Source organism: Varroa jacobsoni, unplaced genomic scaffold, assembly GCF_002532875.2.
Source record: "Varroa jacobsoni isolate VJ856 unplaced genomic scaffold, vjacob_1.0 scaffold_238, whole genome shotgun sequence".
NCBI lineage: Eukaryota > Metazoa > Arthropoda > Arachnida > Mesostigmata > Varroidae > Varroa > Varroa jacobsoni.
This window is the reverse complement of record NW_019213140.1, coordinates 173,009-190,661: the sequence shown is the minus strand read 5'-3', so window position 1 is coordinate 190,661 and position 17,653 is coordinate 173,009. Positions and strand designations below refer to the sequence as shown.

The 17,653-nt window shown below is 41.2% G+C and overlaps 1 long non-coding RNA gene across 2 annotated transcripts in view; it reads left to right on the top strand.

The window, feature by feature from the left end:
• Nucleotides 1-17,653, top strand: part of LOC111273931 (uncharacterized) — a 57,022-nt gene that overhangs the window by 35,846 nt on the left and 3,523 nt on the right. Inside the window, exons 4-6 of one of the 2 annotated variants that reach the window (XR_002688117.2) lie at nt 6,924-7,111; nt 9,848-10,601; nt 12,399-12,498. This is a non-coding gene — a long non-coding RNA (uncharacterized LOC111273931). Of the gene's footprint in view, nt 1-6,923; nt 7,112-9,847; nt 10,613-12,398; nt 12,499-17,653 lie in introns of both variants that reach the window. The other variant, XR_002688118.2, reaches the window with a different exon arrangement.

The following is a 17,653-nucleotide window of genomic DNA, read 5'->3' as shown; positions in this document are numbered from 1 at the left end:
CTGAAAGTATGCGCTCCGAGATCACATTGAAGGGGCTATCTTCCTGTCTGCACGGTAATCGGAAGGCGGGGAGATTCTACGGTGATTCGTCAGGATTACACCAACTATCCGAGGATTGCCGCTAGATTGTTCTGCTCCTGCTATTGTCCTTTGTCTGGCTTCCCGGGTATTCCTCCGCTCCCGTCATTCCCACAGCCAAGAGTATGTCTGTATACTGTATAAACGAGTAGAAGTACTTCGGACGCCCGTACTACATCGCACCGATGGTGAACGCCAAAAAGCGATGGCGTCCAACAGTGAGAGGACAAGAAGGATAACAGGGACAAGACAACACTTTAGGACAAGATCCACCTTCTTTCGCGTCCTACGCAGGCGATTCGAGCATTGCTGCTATCTTGGCCGTTTTAGGTTGAATCAACCTGGAAGAAACAATACGAGGTTCAAGAGCTTCATAGACATACTCTTCGCTACCATTACCACGGCGAGACCAGACTGAGCGAAGGCGTGCCATACCCGATAGATAGATTTCTATGTGCTCCTTGTCTGTACCTGGTATGTGAAGATCTACGTGTGTGTCCGATGTTGAGTCGATTCAGCGGAGCATCCGTTATGGGCGACCAGGGACCCAGGTGTTGTGCCCGTGCGGATCCTGGGGTGAAAGCAGAGACGACCCATCTGTAGGTTTATATGGCCATAAATACTAGCTTGCTGGCTTGCTTAGTCAGTCCGTCGTTGGGTTGGCCAGGATCGGGGGGGAGGTCGGCGTGCGCAACTCACAGAGAACTCGCCAAACAGGCAGAGCTCCCGGGCTCTCGCGCCCACTAGTAGATGCACATTTATGTTCCCGCACTGGCCAGGAGCGGCAGAACCAAACCGTCCACTATTGTTTTATAACGGTCACTATCATGCGCGAGAAAGGAGGAAAATAAATAAGGGGAGGGAAGAGAGCGAGTTAAGTTTAGGAAAGCGCCACCGTGTAACGGCAGCGCTACAAACGTACGGACTTCCACATAGCACGCTAATAAAAGCGGTGGTACTCTATAGACGCCCACGGTTCGCTGTAAGGGTTAGTGATCGTCGGGTTCGCGATGATATTCAATTGCCTGCCAAACAGCAGCTGTAACAGTAATAGGTAGGGCGCGAAAGCTGAGGCGCTGATAGTGGAAGCGGTTGAAGCTTGAGTGCGAGCGCTTTCGTCCGTGCAGTACCATGGTTTTGCTCTAGTTTCTTAATTGACTACCATCGCGTACTAGGATCGTGTTTAATATTTAATTTTAAATAAATTAAAAAAAAATAAAAGTTTAATAATAACATAGCTTTGTTTACGTTTCGGCCATACCAACTATATTTCATTGCGGATGTAAGATGTGGGCATCGTCGTAGAAGGTTTCGCGTTTTATGTACACGAAGATATAGTAGACTTGTTTTCACTTCACAAGCATTGCTCTACTGTTTTTTTTATTGTACATAAATACATTGTTGACAAAACCAATTGACCTCAGTTTGCGCTGTCCAATTAGATTATCCGATTTTTAATTGATTTTATTTAGACTTGCTTGAAGGGTAAGTTTGGTATTGTATACTATACAATGATAGGTATTATCCGGGTTATGTATTGCTATCGGCGCAACATCATACCTTTCGCTGAAGATTTATTTACGGACGTAGCATATACTTGCGATTTACTTCTATAGAGTAAAAAAATAGCAAATGCGATCAATTAGATTAACGTCTAATAAACTACGACATTGTAATTATCAAAAAGCTGATACCTATTTTACTAGATATAATCATAATAATAATGACACCATAAAATTGTTTTTTTTAAATAAAAAGTTTTTAAGCGGCTCAGTAGTACACAATCAGTGTTGTTTTTTTTTTTATAAACCTACGTGTATATTTAATGTTCAGCACGAGAAGATGATTTGCACAATGAAAATTGTTGCATTTATCATTAGAAATAAGATTCACTAGTACAGTCACTGCAAAGAAGTAAACTTGGTCTAGCGAAATAAAAATTCATTACATAGAGGAAAATCAATACGTATTATAAAAAGGATTAAGATACCTTTCACGGTTAAACTTGCGGAAAAAGGTTCATCAGTGCATGATCCGAAGAATAGGAAGGAAAACCTCCCGTTCGTGTGTGGCCTCGCGTAATCGTAGAACAGAATGGCATGACCTCGTTTGTTGGATCTTATCTCCTGAACAACTTTGCAGATTTGATGCAGCTGGCACAAATATTACATATATAGAGATCAATTGCCTGATTTGTACGATAATGTTTTCCACTAAATCAAGCTCTCGTAGTCCCACCAAACGTAGAGTCTTTTCTGGCTGAGGACCTGGATCAGCCTGGGCCTTGAATTTTATTGGTAGAGCTATCCATTCCGATTTCTGGTTCATGCTGACGTACAGACACCACTTTTCATTGCCCGTAACGTTTATGTAAAAAAATCGGTCATTGAGGCTGCTTGACACCGGACAAAGTGTTAGAGTGCGGAGTTTAACCATAATAACCTTGTTGAATTCGCGAAGGTCATGATGCACCCAAGTCGCTGTATATACCGAAGGGAGATGATTAACGACCGCAGGCCATCTTTTCGGCTAATTACCAGATTCTTTATCGGTCGTCTGCTTTCAAGGGTGACTTCAGATGGTGAATCAAAGTGAGGTTTTCGGCCAGAGGGGTAAGCATCCTCTGGGTTTCGGATACCGTTTTCGAGTTTGGCAAACCACTCTCGAGTAGTGCTTTGTGCGATAGCATCATTACCTTATATAAGGCGAATGTCCTAGGCTGTTTCGCCAGTTCCTTGGCCTTGACGAAATGCATAGTGCAAATTACGTCAAAAATTTATTTTTTTCGATTCAGAACACCCACATTTGAATTCTTTCCAGTTTAAATTGCGCTCACAATACACAACTATTACTAGCCTAATAAATACATCTATTTTTTTTTCTTTTTTATTTTAATAATACAGTTTCGACTATTGTAATGGGCTCAATATCATGCAGTAAAGGATCCTCGTTTATACACTCCGTCCTACTCACGACAGCTACTAACGTTGTTTATGCATATATTATGCGTCCTATTTTGCACAACTTGTGATACTTATTTGCAATCTGCTCAATTGTGCAATTGATGAGCGGCGCACCCCGCATCTTCCAGGTACCCATTTCTGTGGCTTGCATTTGCTCTACGCGCTTATGTATTTTTCACTAATTGCGAAGGCTTCTCATACTTCTGAACGATATAAAGGTCTTAGCATATTAAGGCTTTCCAGAATTAGGTCTCTTCACTATGAAACACTGAGAATCGGCATTACTAACGGGTGTAGCTAATCTGAATTAGTCTAATATGAATTGGAAATTCTAGACTAAGGGTTAACATCATACCAACAAGAGGACTCGGACTCACTCTACAGCTGGGACTAACACAGTTTACTTCGTATATTCGTGTTGATTGACACGATCGTCAACTTTGGTACCAAGATCATATGGCCTTCTGTGGACATAATTATTCGAATGTACTATCGAGTGTTTTTTGCAACTTAATTTATCTTTTGTACTGATGTAAAAATCTTTACTTCAACCGCCAAAAGCGCATATACCATTCCATCAGAGCGTGCATTTTTAATGGGACGACCCTAAGGACGGCTTCTTTCTGATTTCTTACTTAACATCGAGTTTATTCTGATGCCATGTCGCCGAATTCATTCTGACTTCTATATCTGCAGTTTGCTGCCTCGGCTTCTTGCCAACGTCACTCAGATTCCCTATTCGTTCCGACAGATCGCAAGTCTTGTAGGGATAACAACACGAAAGATAAAGTTCTCCAGGTCTATGCTGTTTTTTTTTTTTTCGCAGTTGGATGGCGTATAGGACCGAAAACTTCTTGAGCCTCTTTAAGGTTAGCGTCGACTACGCTATGGATTTGAATTTGTACTACAGATTTATCACGAATGATGCCGTACACTTTTAGACGCTAACATCGTTGTTTTTCAAAATAGATTGTCTTTGTAGTACGACTTAGGTTTTCGGTGACTTACGTTATAAAATTGAAAATGGCTGCGGAGCAGAGTGTGGTGAAAGCGTTTCTCCTTTCGAGTATGTTTAACTTCAGTCTAAAATTACAGATGTGGCTTTTCTGTGCTCCTGCCAAGTAGTGATGGCGAGTTTGAGATGAAATTTCCGAGCAACGGTGCTTACACTTCGGAGCGCTCATCAGAGAGTATGGCATAACCTTTCCGAGAGTGTTCGCCTCATCCATTCTGCTAGTATTATTTTTAATAATCCTAGGCAGACTGTCAAGAAATTCGGAGGTGTGGGCTTTATCACGCTTGATTCTTTTTTGAGGCTCCTCGAGGAGGACCGCTCTTCAACCAAAAAGAATTAGCTTTGTGAGAGTAAAACTTCAAATTCGAGGAAAAGAAAGGACTTTACTTTAGCACAACTGAATTCTACATATGTCTCGTCAATTTTATCGAAAAGAGAAAATTAATGTGGGACGACTTTATACTGTGTACACATACAGCTTCTCGTCAGATAATGGGGAAACCATCTCTTCGGGGCATAGAGGTAGTGGTTACGTCTGCAACCGTGTCACTTCGACACGTGTCGACCTTGATTAATCTCCGTAGTTTTGTGTATTCTATATCGTTCTGTTTGTGTGTTGAACTCAGGGATCCGTAAAAGTTAATTAACGACAGACTGTGTGCAAAATTTAGCCTCGTTTCCTATCGTTCAACTGTGGCCAAACGTGAAAATAAATTCACACATAGTTACATCGAGTCAGGTATGCAGCTAGATAGCACATTACTTATTTTTAGAATACACATATCACTACAACCCCTCATACAATCAATCAGAACCTTTTGAGAAAATATGATAAGTATTATTTGCCCCCTTAAAGATGCAATCAAATAAGATGTTGATTTGGCCCCTGGCGATATTTTGGGACAAAGCTGAGTGCTGATATCTGCATGGTCCTAAATGTTATTTATCGCCTTGATGCCAATCACTCGTACTGTCAATTTTGTAGAGATAAAACTTCATCTCGTAAGTTGTGTTTGGTGTGATAAATTGGATGTTAAGTTAAATCAAATATTTAAATATGAAATAATGCGGGCAGTACACAGTGAACTTCTCAGGTGCCTAGTGAACACAATCATATTGGATATGTCGATTTGAGGAAAGGCGTTGTTAATGTAACGAACAGCTGGCGATTGTCAGATACAAAAGGGAGGCGTTTTGCAATGCTAGCTCAACAAGAAAAGTAAACATCTATAGATACGGTCAATTGATATGGCTATTTTGGGACTCGTATTTTTTGTTTTGAATTTTACTGGGCCATATTGCACGGATATGGACAATTGTGACACTACATTTGGGCTAATGGGTCTGTCAAAACTTTACGAATTACTAGGGAAGGCAAATGCTGTCAAACAAAATTGTCTAATGCATTTTTTCTGCACTGTCTTGTTATTTATTGTCACCTTCGCTAGGCGCCATGTATACAGATAATAATAATGGTTGAGTATTTTTAAAATAGAATAGGAATGTCAACAATAGAGTAAATAAATGAAATCACAAATATATATATATATATATATATATACGTCAATTTGATAACTTGAATTGTAGTCTACAACATTATGTTTAACGGTGCACACCCATAATGCCTTAGGGTATGCTCCAGAGTAGGTACGTAGCGCATTTGCTCTTACCGTTTCCTTAAAATCCTTTCGTTCTTGCTCATACTTGACTACCTCGTAGGAAAACATTTCGTTCAGATTCTATTGAACTTTGCGTCCTGCATGGGTCTTCCGCTGGAGCCTATTACGAAAATTCCCATTTTTATCCCATAGAGAGAGACTCCCTACCTACCGTATATGTGGCGAAGCGTGTAGGAAGCCGAGTCGACTATGCTATCCTTTAGTTTTATAATTCGAACACTGAGAAGAATGCCACTAGCTAACTAGCTCAATTAAAATGTAAGCGCTGTAGCAGCAAATAGACGGTACAAGTAATCGCAAGTTGTCGAGCTCACGTATTGTACGTAACTACGTGTACGTAAGCTCACGTAAACACTTGATTGAGTACTGTCAAGAGAATAATAATCATAATAAGATTACTTATTTTATAGCTCCAAAGATGTGCTAGGAATAAATACATATGGCAGCTCAACTTGCTTAGTGACCGTACTAAGTACATAAATGTATTTTTTCCATTAATGTAATTAGCTCATTTCAGAAAACTATCGAAGAGCCAATGGGGTGTAGGCAGTCTGATAGTTCTTATTAGTACAAAGAGCTCCCTTCTCGAGAAACACGTTTAAATCTATAGAGCACGGTATAAAATAAACTGCGCTATGAATCTTTAAACTACTTGTGCTAACTTGTTTATTCCTCTGTAGTTCTAGAGAGCTATACAATTTTCACCCTCTATGGCATTTAAAAAGAAAGGAAGAATCGCGACGCATAGTTCCAGAACGCCTATTATTAAACACATTTAATCTGCGCTCTTTCCAAATTCTATATCGAATAGGAGCGATTTGATTTCTATGTACATTTCGGTTCTGCATGTTGAAATTTTTCTATGACGATTACCGCTAATTTAGATTCAGGTGCATGTTTGCAATTTCCGCTTTAGTCATGCCATATCGTACGATACCATGCTAGGGCGAACACAATCGAAGTAAGGAAGCAGCTGGAGTATCAAGCGTCGAAAGGCAAGTTTCTCTTTCGCCTGTTATCAACAACAATGTCTGCCAATAACAAAAAAATGTTCGGTACCGGCAAGGAACAATGGCTTCACTCCTTAAACTCTGTAGGTATAGCACACACACATAACACTTGAAGGTATACTACAACGTAGATACGTAGCGCATTTTGCTTACCTTTTCTTTGACGTTTCCTTTTCAGCCATACTTTACTACCTGAACAAGAGGGCGGGCTTCCTCCTGTAGCATCGTCTCCTGCCCTTTACTCGCTCAAAGGGCGGCTAAACCAGCGGAGGTGATGGACCTTGTTCCGCGTACTTTATCCAACATGTTCTTCTGCATCATTTTAAAGACAGGAGAAAACAGCACAATGAAGTAGCGAGCAAGGAGGTGAGTACGCGTGACAGGAACTCAAACCATCCAGCAGGACCTGAGCAGTATAGGTTCCTAACATGCAACAACAACGTTGTACAAAGATGTACAATGGGTAAAAATGTGCAGCTTTCAGCCAGCGCAAGTAGAGTTCTGCTAATTTCACTATCTGGCGTATTTTTCTGTAAGCCCTTGAAACTCTCAGCGGCGATATTCAACCTGCGATGATTATTACCCGTGTCGTGCCTCTACGTGTCGAGTCTTACGTCCGGTATCACCGTTAGGCATCCCATCAGATGGCTGGCTTCCAGCACGAAACGACATGTATCTACGCCAGGGTTCGAGCCTAGAGAACAACGTGTCCCTAGGATCAGCACGCAAATACGTTACTGGCCAAGCTATCCCCATTTCATGCCTCTGTTACAGCATTCGTGTGACTAACATGGTACAGTTAAGAAGAGCACTTATTACGGCTGTTCAGCACGTTGGCTTTGTTGAGGACGCAAACGTTAGCGCCATGAAATAATAGATAAATTAATTGTAAATTCACTTCTCTTTTACCTGCTATCTCGACTGTATCGGTCAGGACTGCTCACGGCGGCTGTTGTAATCGTGAGTCAGGGATGTCTTTCAGGTATTCCCGGTATCTAAGTGATCTAATTTACTGAGTGATTTGACCCTTAAAAAAAATCCGACGAACAACGACGATCAAAGTATCAACGCGGACAAAAGCACCCTATGGTCGTCATGAACGTCGCCGTCGGCCATCCAGGGTGCCGATAATTCACCCACAACAACATCTGGGTGAATATTTAACTTGACCAAACCTTGAACTTGGAGCCCCGAAATATCCTAAACTTTCCTTCGACCGTTTTCCCATATTTTTCCAGATCGTCTGGTGGCCCCTTGATATCAAAGTCTATAGCTGTCGCTGGCGTCCCCCTTCAACTGACATTTGCTATTATCGCTCCAGCCGTCCTCATTTCCTTCCTTTGGCTATCACATCACTAGTTAACGAGACGTTTTATCCGACGCGTGCTATGTACCGCTGGTAGCGAAGCCAGCGCGACTTCGACTGTTGCACTACCCCACCCACCGCGCCGACCATCAGCACAACCGGCTTCGTCGTTATTGTCATCATCATCATCATCGCTGCCAGCCGTCCCCGTGTTGCTGCGACAGTCGTCACCTCGTCACGCCTGTTTCTATCGTGCATCATTTACTATGCTCTGCGCGGTGAAACGGTTCGCGGAGAGACGCGGGGATCGTTCGACAATATTATTTTTCCCCTGTCCATGATCTCCGCTGCAGCACGGCCGCTGATGTTGTGTGCGGCCTATCCTGGTCTAGTCCAACTGGGGCCACTAGCTGTAGTAGCACGACATAAAATAGAACGGGGGCGGAAGTAGAGCCAGTTGACGGTGGCTGGCCTGTCGGCGGCAGTCACTAGCAGCCAAGAACAGAGCCAAGGTTGACCGATCCTAGACGACCTTTCCATATCTTCACACAGCTTAGCCCGTCCCATTGTGGCCGCTTGCCGCTCGTCGTCATAGTCAAATACATAGGCCGTTTTTTTGGTGGAGGCAACTATGGGTACGCGGGAACCCTCTTGCCGTTTGGCATAGCCATCGACGATGACAACATTTGTAGATATTACAGTTAATTTGAGATTTTCGGAAATGGTAGTGCACTGCGCTTTGCTATACTCTAAGAAGCACGGAGTCGCTAATGCGAAATGTAGAGCATGCAACCGGCATGCTAAGCAAAATGAGTTAATTTATAATTGGAAAATCATTGAAAAAAATATCATATCAATATCATATTATTATAAAGTCTTGCACAAACGAAGTAAGCATGGATGTGCTGAAACGTTATACGACGCTGTCTACAAGGGGAGCCATTTTTTTAGGAATACGGGCATAAAACCACAAATGGTAACAGCAAAAGCAAATAATCTTTCGAGTCATTGAATTTCCTCATAAATTTCCGCCAAGAGCTTCGTTTGCAATTTCTTGTTACTACACTTGCTACTGGCTATTGACGGTCTCGTGATGTACCTCGTTGGCGAGAAAAAATTCGATATTTTAAGATCTGTGGACAGTTAAACGGGTTTTCGTTGTACGTGTCACACTAATGATAGTGGGTGCGCATATTTTTACTAGTTGTCGCTTAAAACATTTAACCATAAAGATTAGATTTATTTAATTAGTCTATTCGCAAAATTTACTGCATCAAAATGTAAAAGAAAAAACTACTCGTTTTTTATGTATCGTTTCTTATTTGATTAGGTTACTTCGTGATCTATTCTCTCAATCCAGTTTACTTCAGTTGGGTCGCTACTCTATAGATCTTCTGTCGATCCACGTCCTTGATCTTCAATGAGAGTTACGATTAACTAAGATGTCCTCCCATTCTGTTTTCAGAATAACCATAAACGGAACTAATTGTAAAGTTTTCACATCTGAAGACGTTAATATATTCGCCGAGTGTCATTATGGCCTCCTATGCTCGCCCACGATTCTGCAAGAATTAGGAAATGGCATTAAATATCTGTTGTAACATCAGCGTTAAGGGAAAGCTGGTGTTGCTGGATTGTGTGTGATTAGGAATAATCCACCTAGTAGATGCAATGCTCTGGACATGAGTTGTACAAAATTCATGTTACTAATATAAACATCGAAAAGTTCGTAACACAATTATTTTTGCTTTTTTATACGATGACTCATTTTATTCTTCACCTTTTATGATCACCAGGCATATTTAGAGATGATCTTGGTCCCCTGATGGACAACTTAACTGCCCGCTACCTGGCCAGTGAACACTCCCGGCAAAGCCACTTTCCAAGCTTCAACTCTTACGTTTCGTGCCTCTAACTGCCCGAATCACTCCTACTTCGACATCCTGCTCATCAACGAGTCGGAGAGTTTTCGCTGCCAAGTGCCCACCTCACTGTTCTGACAAAGTGCACTTCGGGGGAGTTGAGTCTTGTGAAGTCCCGCAGTGTCCATGAAGTGTTCAGTCCGTTATGCGTCGGACGAGTGCGCTCGGCATCACGAGTCGCGTGTAAGGTCACGTGTCTCTCAGTCTCTACGCCTATATTTCGGCTTTTTGCAGCATCTGCACATCTTCGCTACTGTCCTTACATTTTATCGAGTTTCGTACCGCTAACAGAATTTTGCCATTAATTCGCTTGTTTGCCTGAAGATGTGTGAGGTGGGCATGACGCTGAGTTTTAGCGCAGATGCACGCGGCGACAGATGAGCGATGAGACGAAAAAGAGCCTTGGTATCTCATGTTGTCCACGAGGAACAACATCATCACGAAGTAGACACCTCCAAGAAGGGCGGATGACTGCGAAGAACCCGACAAAAGCCAAACACTCCGGCCTTCCGTTTTTCTATTCTCGTTAAAGGTGGGGGGCAAGCAAACGACACTGTGCGTCTCGTCCGAGGAAATCGGATTCTACGGCCCACAATGTAGCAGCCAAATCTGCTCGGGATACACATGAGTAAGCCAAATGTTTGTATATCAAATTTTTAACTTCTTCCTTACTATTTGAAAATTTTATTTCATTATATTCATCGGTACAATTTTTATTGTTACGATACTTCTCCCGTTTATACGTTTTGCACTACGTCCAGCAAATATGATAGTTACCACATAGATATAAATAACATTAGTTTACCTGTACACCAGCCGACATCTCATGTTTAACACATTAACTTGTACATGCCGCGTAGAACGGGCGACCTGCCATTACGCGTTGTGCCATTGGGACAACTGCGATGTCCCTTGCCACATACGACCGGCGAGAATCTGTGAGCGGATCAGGTTGCCGAGTCGCAGTTATACAGGGACTAGTCTCAAAGACACGGTTGTATGATGACTCAGTGGATCTTCGCTAACAAAACAGCGGAAGCCACTGCGCGCAGCGTTTATAAGGGGAGCCAAACACACAACGGCTTAGTCGCCATTAGCTAAAGAAGAACAGAAGGTGAGCGGCGGATTAAAGTTAATATAGAGGGAAATTTTGCATTACAAGTCCCGTCGTCCAGACACCGCCTCTCAACTTCCAACCAACCTCTAGCTTCTGCCCCCTTCAACATGGAACCATGGGGCATTGCAAGATATTGCAATTCAATAGAAAGGAACTAGAAACAAAGAGTTTCTTCTTCCAGCGGCGGGCCGCGCTGAAGTTGAGCCGATTAGTCGCTATTAAAATGAGCTTCTCCCCCATTCTCATTCTTTGCTGAGCCCAACGATGTGCCCAAAACAGCAACCGTTTGATGTGCTGAAGCGGACCTATCTATGCTATACTCTCAGCATGCGTCATTCGGTGTTGCCTATTGTATTTTGTCAAGATTGAATTCGGCTTCATACACTTTGTAAGAGATGCGAGCAATGTGGTGCGAGTAATGCTGCACGTTATAGCTGATAGAACATGTAGAGTTCATAGTGATTTACTTGATCTGTTACAAAATTACGTGGGATTCAATTTCACCGTTTAAAATCCGTGTAAGCAATCGTTAATCGGGAAAAAAAATGACTGTTTTTTGCATGAATGTTAACGCGATGATAACAGAATCTGAAGAGTTCTAGTTCTTTTTCTTAAATGTAGCACTAACATAGTGAAATCGAGGACTGTATATTTATAAAGAGTTTCAAGTGTCAATTAATATCGATTTACAATTATACTGGAAAATATATTTGCAAGGCTAAGATTTTTTCAATTTATCACAATTATATTTGCATTTTATGTGTTTTTTAGGGGAAAATTAAGGATGATGAATTAGAATTCTCATCCAATCCGTATCATTACGGAAAATTGCTTCGAGTCAGTTAACCAAGGCAGTTGGCAGAAATCGACCGTACTTTGAGCAATATTTAGCAAGACCCTCCGAACCTTCCGTTCTTAAGAGTAGCTACACTGCCTAGCGCCTGAAAAAACCATGATATCTATGCGGGTGACATTTTAGCATTCGATACGTTGTTTATCATTAAAGCCAGGTATCATCTAGCTATTTTGCTATAAACGCATTAATAGAAGCCGAGCTTCATGAGCCGTGACTGGGTGCTACTGATTTAGACAACAACCATCGTTTTCTCTTGACCCCATGACACTTTAGCTTTTGAGCGACCCGCCACATGACCACCCAAAACGAAACGCTTTAACCTATGTCTCAATAGTTCTGCCCCTAAACGGACATTTCACTCGCCTGCACCTAGGCTTTTTGCTATCCTTTGCCTATCGTAGTCTCCCGACAGCTTCGGACTGCAACTCAATGTTGAATCGTTTCCGCTTCAGATCTACTCTCGTGTGATGTTAATTATGCCGAAGTTAGCTAGAAAACTGAAATACCCAGTACGACCATCACAGGTTTTGTGCGACCAACCGCTAATAGAAGGTAGGTAATCTGCTTTTCACACTTATACATACATCATATCAAACTATATAAGTAGATATTCATTGATAATTCTGGGCGTCCAAAGCGCATGGCAGTGGTCAAAAGCAAGCAAGGCAACAGACGTGGCAGATAGCGGACTGGGTTTCCTTGACATCTTCAAGGAAAATCTATACCATCTAATTTTCCTTTCTGAACAACGAGTGGCTTGGCTCTATAGAGCACACTAGAGAAGCAACAACAACACTGAACAATTCTCTAGCCTATCTATAATAGTTGGCGCACTACCCTTGGGCCTGTAGCGCTTCAGTGATTTCGTGGTGTCTAAACGCTTGTTCTCTTATTTAACCGTACGAAGGCAGACCGCTCGATCATTGCCTCTACCGTTTATAATGTCCTTATATTCTCCTGCCACTATGTAGTGATAGTCAGCATGACCTCAATGATCATGAGCCAAATCTGTTCGAGCCGGAAGAGTAATCTTTTTCCAACGATATTTCGGTTTCAATGCGTTTATGGAAAAGATAGACAACAATTTGGCTTATTGTTTCGAATGACTTTTACTCTTCACTAGTATCCGAAGGTAATAAAATTAATGTTATATTCATTTTATTACAGATAATAAATGAACCTTTTTCTTTGTTCAAGCATAATTTCGCAAGTGAGCTCAACTAGATATTCAAGCTACAAACGTGGCAAGAATGATCTACTTTTCTTTAAGTACCAACTAATTAACGTTAGTGGTATAAATATCTGGCATTTCTGATAGGTGTTAGTTAATAATATATGTTACCATAATGTGACGTAGGATTGATAAAAATCTACTCGTAGAATCAAATGCCGATAGTTGGTACCAAATATTATAGTCCCTAAGTTCGACCAGCGGTCCAGTAAACCATGTGGTTAATTAATCTAATCAGAGAGAACGTTGCTTTCTTAACGGGTGACATCTGCTATGGCGAGAACTATGACCACAATCAAAAGTAGATCTTCTAGATAGAGTAGATCGCTACTTTTAGACGAGCGCACAATTACTGCATTAAGAAGATACATACAGCACGAAAGGAGCAAGACTCCTCCCTAAACACATATCGGTTCACGTTTAGGGTGAGCTGGATGTTGGGAAATTAGCTCCTTCTTACAAAAAGATATCACCAACAAGTAAAACTTCACGGTAAACTGTCTAAGGAAGGAGAAGTCATTATTACAGGTACTCATTATACAGCGTATTGAACAACCATATCTAGGTAACTAAATACTAATTAAAATATCTATGTTCTTGTAGAAATTGGCTAGAGATTCCTGAAGTTTAATGTCTGTGTGTATTTCTGTTGAAATTGCTATTGATATGCATTCCAAGCAGGTTGCTATGAAATCCTGTTTTTTTGACATGTCACATAAAAATTGCTAAAGGAAGATCCGTCAGGCGTTAAAAAAGCAGAAACTGCTATGCATCAAGGCAAAATAATTACAGAATAGTACTTTCTTTCGATGTATAAGTGTTGAATCTCGTCCTGGACTCGTTAAAATGATCTTGCTAACCATATTCAGTTATATACTTCGGGCTTCGTCAATTACACTCAATACAGAGCCAAATGTGTTCTTCTTTATTGTAGGCTTATATATATACTACGCCTAACTGCCAGATTGTTAAAGATTTTGTTTGAAATACTACCTATCCGCTGGTGCTTATACATGGTACTAAATCCCATTGTATGTAATGTTGAGCTACGCGGCTAGAGCTATTTCGTGCGAGCAAAAACTTACAGAATGGCATAATGCATGTGTATTTTTTAAGGAAGTCTCGTTCAGATAAAGTATATACAGAGAACTTGAGGAATACAATTTACGGTCTGGTTTTATGGCCGAACAACGACGAATCGTCTGTAACTTTTTAGCAGAAGAAACTGCTCGATAAAGTCCAACCGTAGGATCTCGATTAATAGTCTACCTGTGAAACACGTTTTTAAAAACGGATTTATAAAGGTTAACACAAATATGTGTTTTTCTGAACAAAATGACTACAATAGATGCCAACAATTGTTGCACAATTCTCTTCTTAGATAGCATTGATTAGCACTTTTGCGGTCGCGGTTAAAAGAACTGGTTCTCGCTAATAACAAGGTTAGGGGGCGCTCCTATTATCCTATCCGTAGGCTCTGCCTTCAATTTACAGCTAGATACAGAATCCACGTTAAAGTCTATCGATCATGAATACGTTTTTTAAATTAAAAGCGCGCCTATATGCCTTCCTAGATATAGACCTATATAAATACCGTATATTCATTTATATGTATATCTATGGTGAATGTTGTGCTGCTATACAAGCATAGGTAGATCGCACCTAATATACATACGATAAGTTATAGTTTAATTCTTTATTGATCTAGGTATTCGGATTATTGCATCCCAACGTTTGCATCCGGAAGCTACGCTGAAATTAAGTGAGCGAGCATCCTTTATTTCTATATTGTATCGCAGTACAAATATAGTTTCACTCCAAACAAGCTAAACGGTCTATTAATTCCAGTTGCTGAATGCGCGCGACTTTAGACCGCGGTCCTGAAACGCAACTTTAATATTAAAATGTACATTACAAACACAATTAAATATACCACTTTAGAGCGCAATACTCCAGTTAAGAGTCCAATTTATAAAGGTCTCGGCTTACCCAAGTATATTTACTGTCTTAAGTGTAATGGCCGTAAAAAATATATTCATTTTACCAAAAGGTTCGAAATAGATTTTTGCGCAAAATCATGCTACGCTGTGAGAAAGATCGCGATACCCTCAGTCTTCCAACACTGTTAGAATTACTAAGATCGGTTAATCTTGTAACGGATGGAGGACCATACAGGCTAATTCGGCCTACCGAATCTTTCGATATCCAGACAAACAGTTTTTAGAAGCGAATAGACGATCAGATCATCTGAGATCGCAAAAACTGTTCGAATGAACGACATGTTTACATAGACACGTTATTAATGTATAGACTGCTTATATTCGTAGTTTCCCTTTTCTTTAGTTTTTTTCATACTTATGCGCCACATACTTAATTACGGTAATGATCTTGAACTTACAAATATACACGCATATATACAGCAAGAATAAGGTGTTTTCAACTAACTTCACTTAGCAATACGAATTTTAGAAATCCAAAGTCAAATTTTATAATCCGCTTGCAAAGAACCATTTAATATCGCATACTTTGAAATTATGTAAGCAACAGTGTAATTTTAATGCAAGTAATAAGCAGCGCAAGAAGAATTTAAGCGAAATTTGGAATTCTGATAGTTTTTTTTAACCTTGTCTTCGTTTCATGCCATATAACATAGGTTACGTTGATTCTTTTTTGTAATTATTTTAAATCCTGATTGTAATACACGAATTAAAGTTTATCTCAAATGTAATACTTGTGACCGCTATCCATTAGACTTCAAGGAGATATTAGGGTCGTAATTGAAGAAAAATGAATGATCCTTTCACTATAACATACTGCGTTTTCTACGATTCGCTTATAGTTAGACAAAGTATGGCGACTGCACCATGCTATATCCTATAGCAATATTATATAATAATGAACCACTCAATCAATTGACCAAAAAGCAACATGAAAGCCGAATTTGTGAGTTAAGTTGTTATTCCCTTTGCAAACATGTATATAGTAGTTGTAACTTTACGCGCCAAGGATTAGTTAGAATACAGTTGGGAACTTTAATCCTCTCACAGCTTCCGCCTAAGGCAAAAAACTACGAATTCCCTAAAACATGTCTTTCAACTTATTTTCCCTGGTGCGCTGCTCTACTCTGCGCCTATTTTGTGGCAAACAGACGTATACACATATACACAGTTTTGAATGCCATCGACAACAGTGACATTGTAATACACCAAAGCATGACCTCGAGTTACAACTCCCACAGTGACGCACACAGATCCGAAACTCTACTCCATTTCCTATTCGGCTGCCGTCATCGTCAAAATATCCGCGCAGCAGCAACTATCTCTTTGTGTGCACTGGTAGAACATCCTTTCTAGCTGGCTAAGAGAACCCTCTTGGCCTTTTGCGCTCCTCCGCTCTCTTCCTCTCTCTCAATATATATATATATGCTCCACCCAAAGGGCTCTCGCTTCTTTGCAAGCTGAGTCTGTGAGGAGCGAGTTGCTCCCATATGTACCCAACAAACCCTGCGTATGTACTCAGGCGAGCGGTCGACAGGGCGCTATGAAGCTTATACTTCCTATACGGACCAGCAGCCAGCTTGTACCTCCTTTTCCCTTATACTAGCAGTTGTTTCAACAACTAGCTGAACTTGAATTGGCAGGGATGCGCACTAGTGGCTGTAGCACCTACTGTGGGTACCTTTTCGACTTTTGGACTGTTTGGGTATGGTGACTCAGATTTGACTCTTTTCTGTCTCTCGTTCACTATTCGCTCTCTGTGCTATCCAGGGATACGAAGCCTGTTTTGCTCCTGTCCGTTTCACAATCTCCTATTCGAAATGCTGCCGCCAGCACTACTACAACGAACGAAAGATACCTAAGTCGGCCACGCCACGCAGCCCCGAAGAAAAGAGTCATTTTGCAGTGATGCAATACACATGTTTTCCATTGCTACGCAGGGCTACCCACTAGCTCTGCTTTGCCATCCCCCATCGCTTAAAATACCATCCGCCGGAGCCGGCTACACCACCACTAATAACGAAAGGAACGAAACGAAGAAGGAGATACTACCGTTTTGAAAAAGCGAAAGCCTAGGACGTACCCAGCAAGCGGCGTGTGTGGCGGGCTCGACCGAACACAGAGTTTCCTATAATACACGCCTGAATGTCCAGCTAAACGAATGAAAGTGTAGGAGTCGGGCAGAAACAATGCTATCCACTTGCACATTCACTTCAGTGAAGAACATACATTGAATGATAAGACTAAGGTGGACAAGAGAGACATTGGATAACAACGCCGTGTATGAAGAGAGACTAAGATGGGACCGAGAAGATCGAACGCAAGAGGATTTAGAATACAGACTTGAGACTTGCTGTTGTTGAGGTATTCAGTAGAGTAGTTGCGTGATCTGACAACACATTACTGTCGAAGCGATTAGGAGCTTTCTGGTGAAACAGCAAAAGAAATACAGTCGCGCTTATCGTGCTAATTGTTGAAT